Below are 14,544 nucleotides of genomic sequence, written 5' to 3'. Positions count from 1 at the left end.
ACCTGCTGCTCTTGCAGGAAGAAGTCCTGGATCTGTTCAGAAAGGGTGCGATAGAGGTGGTTCCAGAGCAGGAGAGGGGTCAGGGTGCTACTCCCGGTATTTCCTGATCCCCAAAAAAGATGGCAGAATTGGTCCAATCCTGGATCTCAGGATCTTGAACCTTTACCTGAAGCAGGAGAAGTTCAAGATGCTCACCCTTGCACAGGTTCTTCAAGCGCTGCTGGAAGAAGACAGGATGGTGTTGATCGACTTGCAAGATGCGAATTTCCACATCCCTATTCTGAAGTCGCACAGGAAGTATCTCCGTTTTACGGTGGGATCGCAGCACTACCAGTTTGCGGTCCTTCAGTTTGGTCTTACTACTGCGCCTCGAGTCTTCACCAAGGTGATGGCAGTGGTGGCTGCACATCTCAGAAGGTCAGGGGTTCCGGTATTCCCTTATCTGGACGATTGGCTGATCAAAGCAGAATCTCCGGAGAAAGTGCTCCATCATCTGCAAGTAACAACTCAGTTGTTGTACAGGTTGGGTTTTTCAATAAATGTACCCAAATCTCACCTGGTGCCCTCCCAGCGCAACCTGTTCATAGGTGCAGTACTGGATACTACTGTATGTCGGGCATTCCCTCCACCTCAAAGGATTCGCGACAGACAGGAGATGATTCCTTTATTTCACAATGGAGCGGTTGTTTCAGTCCTGAAGGTCCTTTGTCTGCTCGGTCTGATGGCTTCCTGCATTCTGTTGGTCAACCATGCACGCTGGCATATGAGGGCACTCCAGTGGTGCCTCCGCAGGCAGTGATATCAACACAATGGAGATCTTAGGGAGTCCATCAGGATCTCCAGAGAAACTGCAGCGGATCTGTCTTGGTGGAGTGTGGAGGGCAATATGTCTCAAGGAAAGCCTTTCCAATTTCCTCCAGCGGTGGCCACAGTGATAACGGATGCGTCCACTCTAGGGTGGGGTGCTCATCTGGGGGATCTGGAGATCAAGGGTCTTTGGTCTCCATAGGAAAGGTTGCTTCACATCAACCTTCTGGAATTGCGGGCGATACGTCTGTCGCTCAAGACCTTTCCCTTCACGGGCGGTCGGTTCAGGTCCTGACGGACAACACCCCCGCGATGTGGTATGTAAACAAGCAGGGAGGAGTAGGGTTGCACTGTCTCTGCAGAGAGGCTCTGCGTCTCTGGTCCTGGGTTCAGGATCATCATATTTGTCTGATGGCAAATCATCTGGCCTGAGTTCTGAATGTGTGTGCAGACAGTCTCAGTCGGCAGTTCTCAGCCGACCACGAGTGGAGGCTTCATCTAGAGGTAGTTCGTCACGTCTTTCGGATGTGGGGGACTCCTCAGGTGGAACTGTTCACCACTCGCGAGAATGCTCACTGCCTGTCATTCTGCAGCCTCCAGTTTCCGATGCAGGGAGCCTAGGGGACGCGTTTCAGTTGAGTTGGGGCTCGCAACTCCTTTACGCGTTTCCTCCCATACCCTTGATTCCTCAGGTTCTGAGGAAGATTCGCCAAGACCGGGCCCAAGTTAAATTGATCGCCCACATTGGCCAAGAAGGGTGTGGTACACAGATATTCTCCACCTCTCCTCGTGCCCGCCGCTCCGTCTCCCTTTCAGGGCAGATCTCCTCTCTCAGATGGAGGGCAGGTTCTACACCCCCACCTCCAGACCTTACACCTTCATGCCTGGAGATTGAACGGGGCAACCTGAATTCCTTTTCTCTCCCACATGATGTGGTGGATGTCATTCTATCGGCCAGGGGTGACTGCACTAAGTCAATCTATTCTTACAGATGGTCTAAATTTGTGACTTGGTGTGGGGAGAAGTCCATTGACTCTTTGAGGGCTCGTTTGTCAGATATATTTCTATTTGCTCTTTCTTTAGCGCAGCAAGCTTTTGCTGTGGCTACAGTGAAAGGTTATCTTTCGGCTTTGTCGGCATTTCTCTGCCTGCCAGATCAGCCGTCCTTATTTAAATCTCCTATTGTTTTAAGATTTCTGAAGGGCCTTACAAATAAATTTCCTCCTACTCCTTTTATTGTGCCTCAATGGGACTTGAATCTGGTGCTTACTTTTCTAATGGGTTCCGCTTTTGAACCTTTACATAATTGTCCCTTGAGGTTGTTGTCCTTTAAGACGGTTTTCTTAGTTGCAATTACCTCGGCAAGGAGGCTGAGTGAGCTTCAGGCTCTTAGTTCAAAGCCCCCATTCTTGACCATTCATGCTGAACGAATGGTTCTTAGGACCAGGGCTGCTTTTCTGCCTAAGGTGGTTACTCCCTTCCATCTAGGACAGACTATTACCCTTCCTACCTTCTATCCTCCGCCTCACCCTTCCAAGGAGGAGGAGCGGCTTCACCGTCTGGACCCTAAGAGGGCGGTGAGCTTTTATTTTGATAGGACAAAAGACTATCGAGTTGATGACCAGCTGTTTGTTGGATTTGCTGGCTGCAGAAAAGGAAGAGCTGTGCACAAGTGCAACACTTTTGAGATGGATAATACTATGCATCAAGATCTGCTACGCCCTGGCTGGTAAGGAACCTTTAGAGGGTATAAGAGCCCACTCTACTGGAGCAATGTCTTCAACATCTACTTTGTCTAGGGGTGTACCTGTTGAGGACATTTGTAAAGCGGCAACTTGGACCTCCCTCCACACTTTCGCGAAGCATTACTGCTTGGAACCCGAAGTGAGGAGGGAAGGCCACTTTGCGCGTTCTGTCCTCCAGGATTTTCTGGTATAGAGGAGTGGACACCCTCCTCCGGGAGTGGGGACTGCTGTGGGAATCTATTCACAAGGTGAGGAATCCACTGGCAGATGTATCCATCAGAAGAACAAGTTACTTACCTTCGGTAACGCTTTTTCTGGTGGATACAGTATCTGCCTGTGGCTTCCTCACTGACCCTCCCGCCTCCCCGTTGTCCACTCTTCTATACCTGAGTAACTGTGATGTTAATATGTTTTTATTGTTGAAGGAAGAGTTTTATTTCAATTGCTTTTCTGCTTGGTTTCACACTATGTGTGTTATCTTGACATTTGTGTACTGTGTATATATCTACTGATGTCGGTCCGTCCGTGTGCCTCGAAGGCACGGAAAAAAGGGCGGAACTGATGTCATCATGCCGGCGTGGGCCTATTATGGAGTCGGTGACGTCAGCGGAGTCGCGCGCGGTGTCCTGCCTCTGTGATGTCGTCCACGTCGGCGCGAAGCTACAAAAATAATTTCCGAATGTTGCTGACGAAAGGGGATATTCACAAGGTGAGGAATCCACAGGCAGATACTGTATCCACCAGAAAATGCGTTACCGAAGGTAAGTAACTTGTTCGTCTGGGGAACTGAATGTAGCTGTCCATGTTTCTCAGCAATGTTACCAGCACATCACTTAGCACGCCACAGAACATTTTTATTTATTTATTTATATTTTACAGAGTTTTATCTATAGCGCGAACTTGCCCCGAATCGGGTATAGCACCAGTTGCATCACATGAGGACACATTCATTTTTGTTGGGCACGGGGAGATTAAGCGATTTGCCCAGGATCACAGGATGTTCATCGTCATTGCAGAGACTCAAACCCAGTTCCCCAGATTTGAGGTCGACAACCTAGCCGTTAGGCCAACTCCTCTCCCCAACATAGGTTGTGATATTCCACCATTCTATCCAGTTATCGCCACAGTGTACTGAAAAGAACCGGTGCCCAGGAAATCCAGTGCTGCCATGAGTTTCACTATTGGTGTCAGTGATGAGGGATAGTTCTTTCAAAGATGTAAATGAAGCTCCAGCTAATCATATAGATCTTGTATTATCTGCCTATTGAGACAAAACCTTCTGATGATGTCTCTTTCTTCCATAGTTTGTGGGTCTGGAAATGGCCGGTACACAGGAGGCTGTCGTCTACGGCCTCCTCCTATGTTTTGAGTGTACACAGATATGAATATTGGTCAAAGTGTACACACATATACCAAGACACAGCCAGATGTAATTAGAATAAACATCCCTGCAGATGTCAGCAGTACACAGCAATAAACATCATCATTGTATGACACACCATAGTATACACATCTACTTCTTGGATGAGGAAAGTGGAAGAGATGCCTGCCAATGGTCTGGATGAAACATGTAACCTACTGACCACTGTTGTAGGAGGGCCATTGCAGGTGGTAAACAGCCTAAAGCATAATATTGACTTTTCAGAGAGCTACGGAAATGACCGGGAAGATTCGGGCACACTGCCATTACTGCACGCTCCACCAATCATCCCGAATCTGGCCTCCTCGTGTGTCTGTTACAGCACTGTGTCCATTATACAGTCTACTATTGTATTGTGGAATCTGTCATGTTGAGGATTCTGCATTGCACACATACCTACCATTGCCACAGTTGTACCCTGGGCCACAGTAATCATGTGTGCATGCACAGTCATGTACAACACTGACGTTTGATGATTGTTATAGGCAGAGGATTAGTGTCATACATTAGGGGACATGTTCCAATATATATGTAACTTGTGGAGGCGGACTTAGGAGATTGTTTGTTAATAAGGCTTTCAACACTGACATGGTGGATGCCTGACCTCACTAATGGGACATGCAGAATCGTGCGGTATTGATTACGGTGGTCACAGCCATAGGCCAACATTGAAAAAATGGGACCATATCCATACGAGGCCTATGTCTACCTACAGTTGACACTGCCTATGTGGATGCCTGGAGCATAGAATGGGACATGCTGATACGTCAACAGGTGGGTGTTGGAACCTCTCGGTAGGCGGTATCGATTACGGAGGTCACAGCCATAGGCCAACGTTGAAAATTGCGAGTGTCCTGGGCTAATGGCTGTGTCCTTCTTCACAGAAGTCCTTCTATGTGACATACTTAGAGGTGGCCATTTGAGCATCAAATCACTTGCCTTCAGACTTCTGCTTAGCAAAGATCCTCATCGTCTGTTTGCCACCTACAGGAGCAGTAATGACACGCTGTACAGGGAGCAGGTCTCCTGCCTTTACTCCAGAGGAGCTTGAGACCCTGGTGTCCGAGATCCTTCCCCTGTACCACCAGCTCTATGACTCACCAGAGGAGCAGGTGAGTATTGCTAATACAGTCTATCATCTGCAAAAATGTTAGAACCCAAACCCTTCGGCCATATTGTGGCTCAGAATCCCAGACTGAAGTCAGTGTTGTATATCTCAGAAAGTGTGGGTCATACATAGGACAATGATGGTTTATGTTGCACTATACTTTGTGGACATCACATCATAATGGTGGTGTGTATACAGGCCGGATCCGGTACCTGTTTGTACCTGTTGGATGCACATATCTATGCATGGTGACATGGAAGAAAACACTCCACACTGTGCCAATGGCGTACCCAGATCTTGATGGCCAGTTGCGAGCCTAACAGCAGCAAGGAGGGGGTGAATATTGTCATGGGTGAACATTTCTGCTCAACTATCTTTCTGGCAACTGTTTCCCCATCAAGCTTGAAGGTGACTCCTGTCCCACACAATGGGAGAGTTGTTGCATGTGTAGGTCTTGCATTAAGTGCATGCTGACACCCGTAAAATATTGTTTATATGACCAGGTACTAAGCCGGGTCCAGTAAAATGACATTTACCAGAGTTTACCAGCCACAGGTCTGCTGATGTCAGAGGTTGGCTACATTATCCATTGATGTAATGTGTGACAGTGGTTCCAAACAGCCCACATATCATCCTTGTGTCTGGAATGATGCTTTCTCACTATTGTGTCTCATGTGATGGTGGTCCGCAGACTTGTGGCATGGCATGCCATGCATTCTGGAGGCATCCAATGTTCACTACTTCCCCTTGGTAAATGGGGGATTTAGAGTATTCTGATGTGGCTGACACCATTGGTGCCACCTGTATTGATGCCTACATGCTGGCATGTATACCGTTAGGTGATGTACTGTCATACATACAACAGTTCCATACATGAACTGAGGGCCTATTTGCATTTCATTCTGATTCCATCCTATGGGTATGTGTTGGTCAATGTGTTCATGTAAATAGGTTTTGGGTAATGGATGTACAGAGTAGGTGTAACTACATACAGGGGTGTGGAGATATGGGTGTGCGAGTCACACATACACAATTACATTGTTGGATGTCATTAGGCAGGCCAGACTGTTGTAGCAATGACACACCTGGTGGGGAGACTTGCATTACTATCTGGCAATGTGTGTTTGCATTCCACTGAGATGAGTTTATTCAGTGAGGTGTGGTGGACATGTGAATTTGTGTAGCTGATACTCTGGCTGGTTACATGCATCAGCGAGAGATATGCTGACATGTTGGGGTCATAGGTGTGTGTTAGCACTTTGTATAACATTGGTATGAGAGTTTGCGAGACTGTGAAAATGCTTCCGATTTGGACACAAGTGAGACCATTTTCTGGACTGGATATTTCCTAACCCACATGTAGTATTGTAATGGCATTTACATTTACAATGTTCAAAAGGTCTGCCGACGTGGGACGTTATAGACTGGGGTTATTCCTAGCCAGACTCGTGTATAATGCTTAATTGTGCTGATATCGCTTAACACTTGGAGCCACAATGTCTCCATGTCTACTCTTCAGGACTACATGTGACACCTAGCTAAACCACTCATGTGCAGCTTTCAACAGCGTCATCTGGCAGTGGACAGATGTGTAGTTGTCACAGTGTGGAGTGAGTGCTTCCATGGCACCTCATTCTTGATAGTCAAATCAAATCAAAGGAGTCTCTATTCAAATTTATGTATACATTCATAAAACATTGGAAATACAATAAATACATATAAAATCTGAGCACAGTATAATTCAAACCATATATGCTTTATAAAAGAGTCAATATAAAAACTGTGCACTGGCAGATGTATCCATCAGAAGAACAAGTTACTTACCTTCGGTAACGCTTTTTCTGGTGGATACAGTATCTGCCTGTGGCTTCCTCACTGACCCTCCCGCCTCCCCGTTGTCCACTCTTCTATACCTGAGTAACTGTGATGTTAATATGTTTTTATTGTTGAAGGAAGAGTTTTATTTCAATTGCTTTTCTGCTTGGTTTCACACTATGTGTGTTATCTTGACATTTGTGTACTGTGTATATATCTACTGATGTCAGTCCGTCCGTGTGCCTCGAAGGCACGGAAAAAAGGGCGGAACTGATGTCATCATGCCGGCGTGGGCCTATTATGGAGTCGGTGACGTCAGCGGAGTCGCGCGCGGTGTCCTGCCTCTGTGATGTCGTCCACGTCGGCGCGAAGCTACAAAAATAATTTCCGAATGTTGCTGACGAAAGGGGATATTCACAAGGTGAGGAATCCACAGGCAAATACTGTATCCACCAGAAAATGCGTTACCGAAGGTAAGTAACTTGTTCGTCTGGGGAACTGAATGTAGCTGTCCATGTTTCTCAGCAATGTTACCAGCACATCACTTAGCACGCCACAGAACATTTTTATTTATTTATTTATATTTTACAGAGTTTTATCTATAGCACGAACTTGCCCCGAATCGGGTATAGCACCAGTTGCATCACATGAGGACACATTCATTTTTGTTGGGCACGGGGAGATTAAGCGATTTGCCCAGGATCACAGGATGTTCATCGTCATTGCAGAGACTCAAACCCAGTTCCCCAGATTTGAGGTCGACAACCTAGCCGTTAGGCCAACTCCTCTCCCCAACATAGGTTGTGATATTCCACCATTCTATCCAGTTATCGCCACAGTGTACTGAAAAGAACCGGTGCCCAGGAAATCCAGTGCTGCCATGAGTTTCACTATTGGTGTCAGTGATGAGGGATAGTTCTTTCAAAGATGTAAATGAAGCTCCAGCTAATCATATAGATCTTGTATTATCTGCCTATTGAGACAAAACCTTCTGATGATGTCTCTTTCTTCCATAGTTTGTGGGTCTGGAAATGGCCGGTACACAGGAGGCTGTCGTCTACGGCCTCCTCCTATGTTTTGAGTGTACACAGATATGAATATTGGTCAAAGTGTACACACATATACCAAGACACAGCCAGATGTAATGTGAATAAACATCCCTGCAGATGTCAGCAGTACACAGCAATAAACATCATCATTGTATGACACACCATAGTATACACATCTACTTCTTGGATGAGGAAAGTGGAAGAGATGCCTGCCAATGGTCTGGATGAAACATGTAACCTACTGACCACTGTTGTAGGAGGGCCATTGCAGGTGGTAAACAGCCTAAAGCATAATATTGACTTTTCAGAGAGCTACGGAAATGACCGGGAAGATTCGGGCACACTGCCATTACTGCACGCTCCACCAATCATCCCCAATCTGGCCTCCTCGTGTGTCTGTTACAGCACTGTGTCCATTATACAGTCTACTATTGTATTGTGGAATCTGTCATGTTGAGGATTCTGCATTGCACACATACCTACCATTGCCACAGTTGTACCCTGGGCCACAGTAATCATGTGTGCATGCACAGTCATGTACAACACTGACGTTTGAGGATTGTTATAGGCAGAGGATTAGTGTCATACATTAGGGGACATGTTCCAATATATATGTAACTTGTGGAGGCGGACTTAGGAGATTGTTTGTTAATAAGGCTTTCAACACTGACATGGTGGATGCCTGACCTCACTAATGGGACATGCAGAATCGTGCGGTATCGATTACGGTGGTCACAGCCGTAGGCCAACATTGAAAAAATGGGACCATATCCATACGAGGCCTATGTCTACCTACAGTTGACACTGCCTATGTGGATGCCTGGAGCATAGAATGGGACATGCTGATACGTCAACAGGTGGGTGTTGGAACCTCTCGGTAGGCGGTATCGATTACGGAGGTCACAGCCATAGGCCAACGTTGAAAATTGCGAGTGTCCTGGGCTAATGGCTGTGTCCTTCTTCACAGAAGTCCTTCTATGTGACATACTTAGAGGTGGCCATTTGAGCATCAAATCACTTGCCTTCAGACTTCTGCTTAGCAAAGATCCTCATCGTCTGTTTGCCACCTACAGGAGCAGTAATGACACGCTGTACAGGGAGCAGGTCTCCTGCCTTTACTCCAGAGGAGCTTGAGACCCTGGTGTCCGAGATCCTTCCCCTGTACCACCAGCTCTATGACTCACCAGAGGAGCAGGTGAGTATTGCTAACACAGTCTATCATCTGCAAAAATGTTAGAACCCAAACCCTTCGGCCATATTGTGGCTCAGAATCCCAGACTGAAGTCAGTGTTGTATATCTCAGAAAGTGTGGGTCATACATAGGACAATGATGGTTTATGTTGCACTATACTTTGTGGACATCACATCATAATGGTGGTGTGTATACAGGCCTGGATCCGGTACCTGTTTGTACCTGTTGGATGCACATATCTATGCATGGTGACATGGAAGAAAACACTCCACACTGTGCCAATGGCGTACCCAGATCTTGATGGGCAGTTGCGAGCCTAACAGCAGCAAGGAGGGGGTGAATATTGTCATGGGTGAACATTTCTGCTCAACTATCTTTCTGGCAACTGTTTCCCCATCAAGCTTGAAGGTGACTCCTGTCCCACACAATGGGAGAGTTGTTGCATGTGTAGGTCTTGCATTAAGTGCATGCTGACACCCGTAAAATATTGTTTATATGACCAGGTACTAAGCCGGGTCCAGTAAAATGACATTTACCAGAGTTTACCAGCCACAGGTCTGCTGATGTCAGAGGTTGGCTACATTATCCATTGATGTAATGTGTGACAGTGGTTCCAAACAGCCCACATATCATCCTTGTGTCTGGAATGATGCTTTCTCACTATTGTGTCTCATGTGATGGTGGTCCGCAGACTTGTGGCATGGCATGCCATGCATTCTGGAGGCATCCAATGTTCACTACTTCCCCTTGGTAAATGGGGGATTTAGAGTATTCTGATGTGGCTGACACCATTGGTGCCACCTGTATTGATGCCTACATGCTGGCATGTATACCGTTAGGTGATGTACTGTCATATATACAACAGTTCCATACATGAACTGAGGGCCTATTTGCATTTCATTCTGATTCCATCCTATGGGTATGTGTTGGTCAATGTGTTCATGTAAATAGGTTTTGGGTAATGGATGTACAGAGTAGGTGTAACTACATACAGGGGTGTGGAGATATGGGTGTGCGAGTCACACATACACAATTACATTGTTGGATGTCATTAGGCAGGCCAGACTGTTGTAGCAATGACACACCTGGTGGGGAGACTTGCATTACTATCTGGCAATGTGTGTTTGCATTCCACTGAGATGAGTTTATTCAGTGAGGTGTGGTGGACATGTGAATTTGTGTAGCTGATACTCTGGCTGGTTACATGCATCAGCGAGAGATATGCTGACATGTTGGGGTCATAGGTGTGTGTTAGCACTTTGTATAACATTGGTATGAGAGTTTGCGAGACTGTGAAAATGCTTCAGATTTGGACACAAGTGAGACCATTTTCTGGACTGGATATTTCCTAACCCACATGTAGTATTGTAATGGCATTTACATTTACAATGTTCAAAAGGTCTGCCGACGTGGGACGTTATAGACTGGGGTTATTCCTAGCCAGACTCGTGTATAATGCTTAATTGTGCTGATATCGCTTAACACTTGGAGCCACAATGTCTCCATGTCTACTCTTCAGGACTACATGTGACACCTAGCTAAACCACTCATGTGCAGCTTTCAACAGCGTCATCTGGCAGTGGACAGATGTGTAGTTGTCACAGTGTGGAGTGAGTGCTTCCATGTCACCTCATTCTTGATAGTCAAATCAAATCAAAGGAGTCTCTATTCAAATTTATGTATACATTCATAAAACATTGGAAATACAATAAATACATATAAAATCTGAGCACAGTATAATTCAAACCATATATGCTTTATAAAAGAGTCAATATAAAAACTGCACTGGCAGATGTATCCATCAGAAGAACAAGTTACTTACCTTCGGTAACGCTTTTTCTGGTGGATACAGTATCTGCCTGTGGCTTCCTCACTGACCCTCCCGCCTCCCCGTTGTCCACTCTTCTATACCTGAGTAACTGTGATGTTAATATGTTTTTATTGTTGAAGGAAGAGTTTTATTTCAATTGCTTTTCTGCTTGGTTTCACACTATGTGTGTTATCTTGACATTTGTGTACTGTGTATATATCTACTGATGTCGGTCCGTCCGTGTGCCTCGAAGGCACGGAAAAAAGGGCGGAACTGATGTCATCATGCCGGCGTGGGCCTATTATGGAGTCGGTGACGTCAGCGGAGTCGCGCTCGGTGTCCTGCCTCTGTGATGTCGTCCACGTCGGCGCGAAGCTACAAAAATTATTTCCGAATGTTGCTGACGAAAGGGGATATTCACAAGGTGAGGAATCCACAGGCAGATACTGTATCCACCAGAAAATGCGTTACCGAAGGTAAGTAACTTGTTCGTCTGGGGAACTGAATGTAGCTGTCCATGTTTCTCAGCAATGTTACCAGCACATCACTTAGCACGCCACAGAACATTTTTATTTATTTATTTATATTTTACAGAGTTTTATCTATAGCACGAACTTGCCCCGAAACGGGTATAGCACCAGTTGCATCACATGAGGACACATTCATTTTTGTTGGGCACGGGGAGATTAAGCGATTTGCCCAGGATCACAGGATGTTCATCGTCATTGCAGAGACTCAAACCCAGTTCCCCAGATTTGAGGTCGACAACCTAGCCGTTAGGCCAACTCCTCTCCCCAACATAGGTTGTGATATTCCACCATTCTATCCAGTTATCGCCACAGTGTACTGAAAAGAACCGGTGCCCAGGAAATCCAGTGCTGCCATGAGTTTCACTATTGGTGTCAGTGATGAGGGATAGTTCTTTCAAAGATGTAAATGAAGCTCCAGCTAATCATATAGATCTTGTATTATCTGCCTATTGAGACAAAACCTTCTGATGATGTCTCTTTCTTCCATAGTTTGTGGGTCTGGAAATGGCCGGTACACAGGAGGCTGTCGTCTACGGCCTCCTCCTATGTTTTGAGTGTACACAGATATGAATATTGGTCAAAGTGTACACACATATACCAAGACACAGCCAGATGTAATGTGAATAAACATCCCTGCAGATGTCAGCAGTACACAGCAATAAACATCATCATTGTATGACACACCATAGTATACACATCTACTTCTTGGATGAGGAAAGTGGAAGAGCTGCCTGCCAATGGTCTGGATGAAACATGTAACCTACTGACCACTGTTGTAGGAGGGCCATTGCAGGTGGTAAACAGCCTAAAGCATAATATTGACTTTTCAGAGAGCTACGGAAATGACCGGGAAGATTCGGGCACACTGCCATTACTGCACGCTCCACCAATCATCCCCAATCTGGCCTCCTCGTGTGTCTGTTACAGCACTGTGTCCATTATACAGTCTACTATTGTATTGTGGAATCTGTCATGTTGAGGATTCTGCATTGCACACATACCTACCATTGCCACAGTTGTACCCTGGGCCACAGTAATCATGTGTGCATGCACAGTCATGTACAACACTGACGTTTGAGGATTGTTATAGGCAGAGGATTAGTGTCATACATTAGGGGACATGTTCCAATATATATGTAACTTGTGGAGGCGGACTTAGGAGATTGTTTGTTAATAAGGCTTTCAACACTGACATGGTGGATGCCTGACCTCACTAATGGGACATGCAGAATCGTGCGGTATCGATTACGGTGGTCACAGCCATAGGCCAACATTGAAAAAATGGGACCATATCCATACGAGGCCTATGTCTACCTACAGTTGACACTGCCTATGTGGATGCCTGGAGCATAGAATGGGACATGCTGATACGTCAACAGGTGGGTGTTGGAACCTCTCGGTAGGCGGTATCGATTACGGAGGTCACAGCCATAGGCCAACGTTGAAAATTGCGAGTGTCCTGGGCTAATGGCTGTGTCCTTCTTCACAGAAGTCCTTCTATGTGACATACTTAGAGGTGGCCATTTGAGCATCAAATCACTTGCCTTCAGACTTCTGCTTAGCAAAGATCCTCATCGTCTGTTTGCCACCTACAGGAGCAGTAATGACACGCTGTACAGGGAGCAGGTCTCCTGCCTTTACTCCAGAGGAGCTTGAGACCCTGGTGTCCGAGATCCTTCCCCTGTACCACCAGCTCTATGACTCACCAGAGGAGCAGGTGAGTATTGCTAATACAGTCTATCATCTGCAAAAATGTTAGAACCCAAACCCTTCGGCCATATTGTGGCTCAGAATCCCAGACTGAAGTCAGTGTTGTATATCTCAGAAAGTGTGGGTCATACATAGGGCAATGATGGTTTATGTTGCACTATACTTTGTGGACATCACATCATAATGGTGGTGTGTATACAGGCCTGGATCCGGTACCTGTTTGTACCTGTTGGATGCACATATCTATGCATGGTGACATGGAAGAAAACACTTCACACTGTGCCAATGGCGTACCTAGATCTTGATGGGCAGTTGCGAGCCTAACAGCAGCAAGGAGGGGGTGAATATTGTCATGGGTGAACATTTCTGCTCAACTATCTTTCTGGCAACTGTTTCCCCATCAAGCTTGAAGGTGACTCCTGTCCCACACAATGGGAGAGTTGTTGCATGTGTAGGTCTTGCATTAAGTGCATGCTGACACCCGTAAAATATTGTTTATATGACCAGGTACTAAGCCGGGTCCAGTAAAATGACATTTACCAGAGTTTACCAGCCACAGGTCTGCTGATGTCAGAGGTTGGCTACATTATCCATTGATGTAATGTGTGACAGTGGTTCCAAACAGCCCACATATCATCCTTGTGTCTGGAATGATGCTTTCTCACTATTGTGTCTCATGTGATGGTGGTCCGCAGACTTGTGGCATGGCATGCCATGCATTCTGGAGGCATCCAATGTTCACTACTTCCCCTTGGTAAATGGGGGATTTAGAGTATTCTGATGTGGCTGACACCATTGGTGCCACCTGTATTGATGCCTACATGCTGGCATGTATACCGTTAGGTGATGTACTGTCATATATACAACAGTTCCATACATGAACTGAGGGCCTATTTGCATTTCATTCTGATTCCATCCTATGGGTATGTGTTGGTCAATGTGTTCATGTAAATAGGTTTTGGGTAATGGATGTACAGAGTAGGTGTAACTACATACAGGGGTGTGGAGATATGGGTGTGCGAGTCACACATACACAATTACATTGTTGGATGTCATTAGGCAGGCCAGACTGTTGTAGCAATGACACACCTGGTGGGGAGACTTGCATTACTATCTGGCAATGTGTGTTTGCATTCCACTGAGATGAGTTTATTCAGTGAGGTGTGGTGGACATGTGAATTTGTGTAGCTGATACTCTGGCTGGTTACATGCATCAGCGAGAGATATGCTGACATGTTGGGGTCATAGGTGTGTGTTAGCACTTTGTATAACATTGGTATGAGAGTTTGCGAGACTGTGAAAATGCTTCCGATTTGGACACAAGTGAGACCATTTTCTGGACTGGATATTTCCTAACC

The 14,544-nt window shown here is 46.0% G+C and overlaps 1 protein-coding gene across 4 annotated transcripts in view; it reads left to right on the top strand.

Annotated features, from left to right (window-relative positions):
* Positions 1-14,544, top strand: part of LOC144822560 (uncharacterized) — a 334,324-nt gene that overhangs the window by 295,207 nt on the left and 24,573 nt on the right. Inside the window, exon 3 of one of the 4 annotated variants that reach the window (XR_013608641.1) lies at positions 4,963-5,024. The exons of 2 other annotated variants lie outside the window; for them this stretch is intronic. The gene's annotated coding sequence lies outside the window, so the exon portion shown is untranslated. Of the gene's footprint in view, positions 1-4,962; positions 5,025-13,072; positions 13,194-14,544 lie in introns of those variants that run through there. One more of the 4 variants, XM_078680233.1, reaches the window with a different exon arrangement.

Source organism: Lissotriton helveticus, chromosome 3_1 (genome assembly GCF_964261635.1).
Source record: "Lissotriton helveticus chromosome 3_1, aLisHel1.1, whole genome shotgun sequence".
NCBI lineage: Eukaryota > Metazoa > Chordata > Amphibia > Caudata > Salamandridae > Lissotriton > Lissotriton helveticus.
This window is presented reverse-complemented; position numbering and strand designations above follow the sequence as displayed.